Source organism: Varroa jacobsoni, unplaced genomic scaffold (genome assembly GCF_002532875.2).
Source record: "Varroa jacobsoni isolate VJ856 unplaced genomic scaffold, vjacob_1.0 scaffold_107, whole genome shotgun sequence".
NCBI lineage: Eukaryota > Metazoa > Arthropoda > Arachnida > Mesostigmata > Varroidae > Varroa > Varroa jacobsoni.
This window is the reverse complement of record NW_019213009.1, coordinates 86,903-96,310: the sequence shown is the minus strand read 5'-3', so window position 1 is coordinate 96,310 and position 9,408 is coordinate 86,903. Positions and strand designations below refer to the sequence as shown.

Here is a 9,408-nt window from a genome sequence, read left to right as displayed (position 1 = left end):
CCAATGGTGACTCTAAACAACATAGACGCACATTATGACGACACGTTATTGATCAGCTATTGATTACATTTTGCACAATAGAGTGGCCGCAAGTATTCTGTATGATCACGCGGCCTCGTAAGTAAGCAATAAACCTACCTTTTCCAGTCTGCCAAACCACTGTTCGTCGTTCTGTTATTGCGCAGGCGTTAAACGACCCAAATACAATAGAATATATATGTATATGCAGAATAAAATCTGGAGCCATTTATACTCCGATCATAAACGAAGGGCATTGCTTCAGCTGACAACCATCAGTAGTTCGAACAAAAACGTTAAATTTAGCCTTATCAATGATCTACAAGTGCTTCAATCGTCTATTTAAATGAGTCTGCATAACATTTTTTCTTGCGGTCTTTCCGTTACGCAGGTATGTAGCTATAAAACTATACCGTTTTAGACAGACACGGGCGGGACATATCAGCGCGTAAAACAAGAAAATCCAGGCTTTTTCGAGGCTTGAATAGTGCCTAGTTTTCTACTGCTCTATGGGGCGAAAAGTACGATAGTATAGTTTATGCAAGCGAGTTCTTTTGCGTTTTAGGATCTGTGAACCTGTTCTAAAAAGGTGCATGTAGCATAAGACTTTGTGACGACCAAAATCAATTTTTTGTCAGAAGTTCGTTTTGTTACAGTGAGAAAAAAATCAGGTTTTGAAAATGGAAATCCTTCTAAGGGCAAACGAATATCCAAATTTTGCCAGTGCACCAGACAGCCGAGCCAGACTGGTGAAACACTGGCAAAACGTAAAGCGTGTAAATAGAAACACGGCGCGACCATCATACTGAGGAAGGACTCCGTTTCTCGAATCGACTGATTTTTCATTCAAACTCAACTTGTTTTTTGCGCTTTTTCCTGGGGTTTTATACGAAACTAAATCATTTTTCCTATTGTAAAAGGTGACGGTATTTCTGAATGACTGTTAATGTAAACGATACTATTTTGTAGCAGACTAAAGATAAGGGCGCCTCGTTAGTGAGGATCCATATGGATCGAAATATTGGGTATAACAAGACCTGGTTCTCTGCTAGATACGACAGAATGCAAAAGCGTCTCTTCAACGACCACATTAAACAAAGAGTTTTACCAGTCTAATTGGCGTCTTTCGTCAGAATGGGCTTGACAGGATACAAGAATTTGCACTTCAACCGGCTGTTATTGAACGCTAAATCCCTGCCTAGAAATGTTTTTTGGCTGAGGTTTATTGTTTTTACATGACTCAGCGTCTCGTTACAGGTGAAGAATCGAGAAATTGAGATGATCGTGCTTTATATGTAGTTATATATAGTATTAAAACATTCAAAGAGGGCAAAAATATCTTGGATAACCTTTTAGATTGTATACAATGGTACACATCTTTCTTAAACCGCTCCCATTGCTGCGTCAATTAATGCCGCTAGACCTCTTTAACCAATACATCTTTATTGTCGTACTGGTTACCGCACATCCCGAACGAGCACTTCTACGAACAGCCAAAATAGTCTAAATAGAAAAAGCCAACTAGACTATAATAAATTGCCCGAGCATGAACTGATACTGAATAAAAGATGCTCCCAATTTATTAATTACCTAACCTATCATTTAAGTTTATAGTGATTTACAGATTACAGATGATCACAGTGACCTATGTGACAACAAATATACTTTAATGGATACAGTTCAATAGGCCCGCGAGGTTCCCTGTCGTAATGGCAGCATTGCTAATCATGTTTATGAGGTTTGAAGTTAACATATATATTCGTAGACAAGTAGATTATCGATGAACAAGTGACAAACACCAAGTATTGAGGTTCCGCGCACTAAACAATAATTAGGTAAGTGAAATGTAGCCTTTATCAGGGTCCCTCTCCTTTTCCTTTTTCGGTAACGTAAACCAAAGCCAATGAGGTAATGTCCGCGACTTCTGAGTCCATACCAGAGGACGTCTTCGGTATCCTCGGTCGCCGAACCCAATCCGAAACAGAAAAACCGTTCTCTTTGTACACGGTATGCATATTCTAGTTTATATATATATATATATATATATATATATTATAGATAGGTAACATTTCCCACAATATACATTATAAATTAGGTAACTGGATGTAAGTTCTACTCTCGTAAAATTTAGGCATCAGTTTATTTAGCAATAGGGGTGCTGTAAGCTCCTTTGGATTGCTAGCAAGTGATAAAGCTTATGCGATAATACTACGGTGTTGTTTAGTTATCGTTAGGCAAGATATGTAAACACATTGAACTTAATACTTGCGAGCCGGGCACTGCAGAAGTTTTCTTAAGATAAGGAGATCGTTCCTTGTTTAAAATTTGATTATCTCATAAACGATAAACAGAGATCACAAGAAAAGCGTTTGACTTTTTCAACTGTTTACAATTAACAACCCAAGGGAATTGCCATGGGGGTGACAAGATCATATAACGCTGCGCGTACGAGTTTAGATAATAAAAATAGCTTTTTTTTCATTCGAAATAGATGTCAAGACTAAAATTTATGATACTGAATTCGATATAATGTATTATTTGTAATTTGAAGGGTGACCTTTGAGCTGGAAGGTGAATAAGGCACTGTGTAAAGTCTGTTGCCCCTTGAACGGTAAAATAAAAAAAAAACGATTGCTTTGGTTTCAAATTAGGAAATATAGGAAATGCTGTCTTTTTTCAATCTAACTCCTTTGCATAACTTAACAATAGAAGGAGCAGCTTGCTAATTTACTATTTTGCAACTTCTGATTAAAGTTACGAAAAATAGGTACTTTTTGAAAATATTAACAGTACTAAAAAAAGTAGATGAGGCCGTCTGAATTGAAACAGCAATCTTTTGCAGCTTGTGAAGCCAATTGTTAACAGGGTGCTCGCATTACATTCGGAACGATGGACGGGCGTTTTGCTGAAATGATAGAACGGTCAAATCTCTTCTTGTTTCGGCAATAAAGGTCCTATAGGAATAACTTCAACAGACATCAGTTTACTTTAAGTTATATCCACTACAGTCCTGCCAAAACTAGGCACTGTATCGCGACGAAACGAAATCACATTCAATGCAAGTTAGATTTTAGACTCTTTTTTAAAGCATCTTCTAATTTATCTTTTATGTTTCGTACCGTAATTGCGCACTGAAGTGCGAAGAGTTCAGCCATATATGCCGGAGGCATCTTTCGACCATCTGAGAAACCGCTTTTCTTCACAACTGCGAGCCTCGAGCTAAAGGGTCTGTCAGCGCGGATGTCGATGTGTTGAAAATTGCGGCCAAAAAAATTACGACAGTTTGACAGCGCAGATGTGGATTAGGCGTGTCTCTTTAGTCCGGCGCGTGATCTCTTTTTGAATGCTAGTTAGTTTCTATGATTTGTAAAGCATGGTTGGTTCACAAGTAAGGGCCCAAAAAATGGCTGTTTGTCTAAGGACCGCTTGCACAGGTTAAATCCCGTCTTGACTCTTACAGAATTCTCAAAATAGTACGGTGCGAGACTCTCACTAATGCAGCTAATTTGGGTTGTTTATCACGGCGTAATTTTATAATAACACATTTTAAACTATTATTCGAAATTGTATAGGTTTAAATGGTGCTGAACGGGAAAACCATCGTTCGCTTATTTAAACCAGCAACATGCATATTTCCCGAACGCTTTCCTCAATATGTTAAGAGATAAGTTGAAGAGGTGATCTTAGAGGAATTTGGTACCAGCTCCCTTTTCTTCGAATGAGGTGACTTGCGCTTCTTGTATTTGATATAGATAAATAAGCCACCAAAATAGACTTCTGAACTACTCAAATGAAAAAAAATAACCTATTAAAAAATCTTTTCATTTACCTCATATCCCTACAAGTTAGCGAAGGCGTATATAATGGCGGACGCAGCGGAAGCTGGCTAAAAAAGCGATCTTGAATCTAGTTGTTATCAAATATCTAGCTCGTGCCAAAGTTGAACACAGAACGCTGTGTAGATAACTTGTTTCATCTACTCAACGCGTAGCCATGTGACTGTGTCAAAAACATAAAAAATAACGTGACCGTCTAGTAACGTGATAATATGCGCACCATTATAACATTAAATGTGCCGTTATTGTATAAACTGGAATTTCATGTTAGATCTCTGCTAGTTGTTTAAAGGACAGGTTATTTGTTTCGAATGTTATGAAATTTGTGAAAGCGTCGACCTTTTTGACTCGGCCAAAATTTTCAACGACTCAGAATATCAAAAGTATTTTCATTGGCAAATGAGTCTGCCGTTCTAAATAAGCAGCTTAGTGTCTTTTAGAATATGCAAGCTTCGTGTGTTGGGCATCACCGAGGTGCAGGTTCGGTATTTGCTCTCAGCAGTGCACCAGGAGTACATCGGACATGGTGAACACAGACCAAAGAATCAACTTTTTTCGGAGTTAAGAATAACCTAAATACACAGTACATATATATATATATATATATATGTATATGTATGTCTCATTTTATCAAAGGAAAAAGCGATCACCTTGTGAGTTCTAATATCTCGTTCCTGTAAGGTTTTAGCTGATGATATTTATGAAATGAGTGTTTAAAAGATGATGGTTTTTGAGCCCCCTTTAGCTGATATCGATCGTATCTAGAAATGCTCCGACGTAACAGTTGACTGGACTGATAAGCTCAAACAAATTCTAATTATCAAAAAAAAAAAAGGATACTTGGCTACTGGAACACAACCGAGACAACTTAGAGTTTAGTTAATGAATATTTTTTATACCGAAAATTCTCCTTAATATCGATGGTAATTTTATCTATCATTCAAAGATATGTATATATCTTGATATATAGAATTTTTTTTGTTTAATCACACTTGTCAAGTATGCTTACTATATATAGATAAACGGGCGCAAAAAAATGTATATGCGCTTCGACAAAGAGGGCGTCGTTCCACCGAAAAAATTGCTCAGGCACATGAGAAAAGAAGCTTAAAGCGTTCATGGACAAGCTGGAACTGGATTACAACTATACGACATTTGTGCTCTATATAAGGAGAGAATGAAGGTTTTTACTGGCACAAACCACGAGACCCCTTGAAGACACAACCATCTCAAAGCTGGTATACTTTTACTACACGGGAAGGAAAGCCCTACGCGAGATATTGCGTGGTCTTCGTGATTAATCGGCATAAAAAGAACTATAGAAAGGCAAATTGTGTTTTTATGATATCTGTTAGTTGCATGTTGAAAATGTAAAATAGCTCTGGTTTGTTGCACCTCGTCCTATCCATTAGCATGTAAAGGGAGTCTTAATTAGATGGATTCGTCTATATGGTTAAAATGTCATAGATAATATTGGCGTGAAACGTGGCCTTTCCTCAGACAGAATGGCCCTCTACCTGATAAAGAATGCGATGTTTTACCAAAAATGCGACGATTTCGAGCCGCTGACTGAGTGCTCGTAGCTGTATTCTGGTCGGCTAGCGTTAAGCTGCATTGTAAGCGTTCTTTCTGCCTATGGAGCTTACCTTGGAATACGCGAAATGGTCCCAAACTGTCCATAAATACACACCAAACAGACAGCTAACTGACGTGTTGTTAAGTTAGTGATTCAAAATCCTGGTACGAAATAACGATGTAAACATTTTGTATCCAGCTAGGGCTCTCGGGAGTATGACAAAGAACATATTTTCTTTAGTCTAATTCATATTAAAATTTTTTCCTTTAATATTTTCCAGTGGTATATGCTATCTAATGAAAAACAACCGAAACTATCAGTTCAAATTGGGATACAGTAATATTTGGACGACATTTACTAGTATGGTCATGGGTGTACAAGTAGGAATTGGGTTCTGAAGATGACCGAAATATTCAACTAAGGATCTGTATTGATATTTCTGTTTTGGTAGTCAGATGAATTTGATTGCGTTCCGCAAGTAACCTTTGCCTTCGGAATTACCGCTCGTATCATCTAAAGGCTGTTCTACTTACATCGGTGTTATTCGACCGCTGGGCCTCTTCAGCGGCGTGCCATAGATCGTAGATGATAAAAGCTTAGCTTAAATAAACATCTAACAATAAAAAATATATCTCTAACAAGCAAGCTAAATAATTCGATGAAATATTTCGAATTTTCTATTTTTTTTTTTTTGTGTTTTCAATATTCGTTGAGTCAGCAACTTTACTGATATACACACAGGAGTGTCCGTCCATACAGTTCTGCTAAATATACGTATGCATTTGTTTGCAAAACGAATCTTTCACATCAACCTTGTTATTTGTAGACAACTTGTGGCAGACGTCACATTGCGAAAATCTCGACCAGAAATCTTGGCAGAAAGCAGCTAATTTTCAGCATCATAACTGTGTCAGCATATTCACAACGTTAGCAGGTGTTGAAAGTGACGGAAGGTCTAAATTCGTGTGCGAAATAGTAGAAAAGTTCCAGTTCCAGGATTTAACATAACACATACGTTTTATTCATATGTGTGTTTCTTGGGTATTTTTTTGCTTTAACTAGGGACCAATGGCTTTTATTATAATCAGCTGTTCCGAAAATTATCATGATATATGTGCAGTATGATAATGGTATTCACTCGTTTATCGTTTCCCGCCAAAAAGGGTGCTAGTTTCCGGCAACGATTATGTTTCCCATTATTGGAATTAAGCACTAGCAGCAGCAAATAGTCTTCATGGATCTATCGCTAATTGCAGTCTTAAATATGCTTCTCAATGGCTATACGAAAACTATACTAGATAAGCCAACAATGGGGTGGTGGCTTGGATAGCCGAATCGATGGTCGAAAATGACTAGAGACAACTGTCCCCACGTTATATATATCTGAATAAATAGATATATTTTGTCTATGATTCAATGATTCAGCATAAAATGTGACACAGTAGCTTTTTGACCTGTTTTTTTTTCACAGAAATAGTTCGTATTCTCAGTTAAAGTATGAATTGGTACTATTTGGATGGTAGATTACTTATACTCCACTGTTGAAGAAGCCTGCACAAGTTCATGAAGGTTGAAAAGGCAATTTCTAAATTACGGTAGTTAAAATCTATAAGGGCAATGTCAAATATGGTGGACAGACACCTCATAAAATGCTGACAATCCATCTCAGCTTTAACCAACGAACCAAAATTCATGAAGCTGTAGTGGATTAGATTACCTGCATTAGATTACCGCACAGACGCTACGATCCTTTGTGGCCTGCCCTAGGCTAATGTCCCTATTTCAGTAGCGTTCATCGACGAACGTAACCATCTGCGATTATCGTTTCAGACCCATATTTCACCACAAATCATTGTTATAACGTGGAAAAAAAGCAAAAACAAATAGTTTAAATCGCTTAAATCGGCTCGCTTAAATCATGCAGCACCCATTTACCTAATTCTCTGTTTGCATGCACCAAACCAAGAGTCGTGCAACTTGAGATATGTTGGCTTCTTCTACCGCCCTTAACTGTTCGCTATTAATATTTGCAAAAAGTCTTCCACTAGACTTATTCTTAAGTTCAACTTGATATGTTACATAGAATAGAGGAACAACAAGTGAATTAGCGGAGTCTATTAGAAGTAGGCTAATTCAGCGACGAAAACCCTTAGTTCTTCTGGAAACGAGCGGGGTCGATCTGAGCATTCACCAGTATTAGTCGCGTAGGATTGCTCTTATTATTCTATTGTATTGATCCATATCGAATTTGCTACTCGTACTGAGTTATTAAATCAATTTACTTATATATAATAAGGGTACGATGATAAATTCCGCAAGAAACCCCTGTCTGACCTCCGGGTAAAATTTATTCCAAGTTCTTTTCAGACTGCATGCCACCGTGAAAAAAATAACAAAAGCACAAGCGGATCCTCTAAGCCGTTGGCTGTTTTGCCAGGAATTCCCATTCCCACACACGCAAATGCTTGTAATTTAGTATAACATTTCGTTACGAGGCCAGACATGCACAGCAAGATATTGCAGTGACGATGATACTTTTCAGTATAATAAAAGTAGCACCAGCTTCACTTCTTATATTTGACGTAAAATCCTTACCTTCTCTTGGAGATGCCCTACGAAGGAGGCAGCGTTGCTGCCTTAAGACCAATCGCGATTGTCCCAGTTGACTGGCCGGATACTTATTGCCTGTTTAACTAGGAAAACCCGTGGGTTCAGTTTGGCGTCGTCAGCACGAGTATCACGTACAACAAAATGCGTCTCAGTGGCACTAGATAGGGTCTCGAGGGCACCCAAGACGTCGACAAAACAGCTTCGGGCACAGACAGTAAGCCGCAACAGGCACTTATTGTTATGTTGAAAGCATATAACCAGCATATAAAGAACGGTTATTATCGTACTGTGAGTAATAAGCGTCGGCTAGGTAGGGCACTAATTGCAAAATACCCACCGATCCGGCATACAGCGGTGGTGAAATGGTTTTAAACGTTGGAGGTGTTTCGATTGGAAACCAGGTATTTAACACTGACAGAATATATCTAAGGTACAAGGGCGCCAGAAAGACAGATTCGGTCTTTGCATTTGCTGATCTCATTCTCGATATTTTTTTCGCGTCGGAAATGAAAAGATCATATCACCAAGCGTTTCCATTATAAATGTACTCCTTTTTTGTTCGTAGTTAGTCTTCTTAGGGTTACTGTAGCTCCATGACATTTTTCTTATGGCTAATTTGGGCTTTGTTCCTTTTTATTGTGCACTCTGCCAGCCATAAACCGGATTTCTTCCTTGTGATGGTTTGATGCAAAACTTCGGTAGTGTCCCAAATCCGAACCGTAAAGATAACATCGTACGCGACGCTGGAGTGACGAAGTATCAGTCTAAAAGCTGATTTTCCCTGAGTGGGTTTTTCCTGTTGTCTAGCATCGGCAATTTGACCTTTAATGTCGCCAACGTTAGATTAAAATTGTGGTAAGAAGTGTGCGAAGATAATCGAGTGGTAAGAGAGTAATGTCTTAAACTTCATCAGTTTAAAAAGGTTTCGGTCGCCGCAGAAGTGTTACATCAAGACAAGAGCTGATGTTACTTACCTCCTAGTTTATACTTGAATGCGTTATCAAGCCGTTAAGAAAAACCCACAAAGTGCTTGCTCCCTATGTTTCTAAGGGTGCTTGCCCAGTATAACATTTACGTTTGAATGCCTCGTTACGCATCGGATGCTTCGAGTATCAACTGTGCGGAGAAGGCCAAAGTGTAAACAAACATTTTGTTAATATTGCGACCATTGGTAACCTGACTGGATCACTACAAACTTGAAATCGATGCTCTAAATAATATTTAACCCGAACAGAGCCAGCGTACGCAAACGTATAAGTGAAACTTCGTATATGACCTTGTTAAGTGCGTGGACGCGACGTGCAATATGTGTGTGTCCGTTTGTACCTCTGGATAAAATTAATTTTACCTAAAACGTGAACCCGATTG

At 38.4% G+C, this 9,408-nt stretch overlaps 1 long non-coding RNA gene across 1 annotated transcript; it reads left to right on the top strand.

Annotated features, from left to right (window-relative positions):
- Window positions 1-271: 271 nt before the first annotated feature.
- LOC147753916 (uncharacterized) lies at window positions 272-2,964 on the top strand. Its single transcript, XR_015313138.1, has 3 exons — window positions 272-409; window positions 1,919-2,025; window positions 2,861-2,964. It is a non-coding gene; the product is annotated as an uncharacterized LOC147753916 (long non-coding RNA).
- Window positions 2,965-9,408: the final 6,444 nt, after the last annotated feature.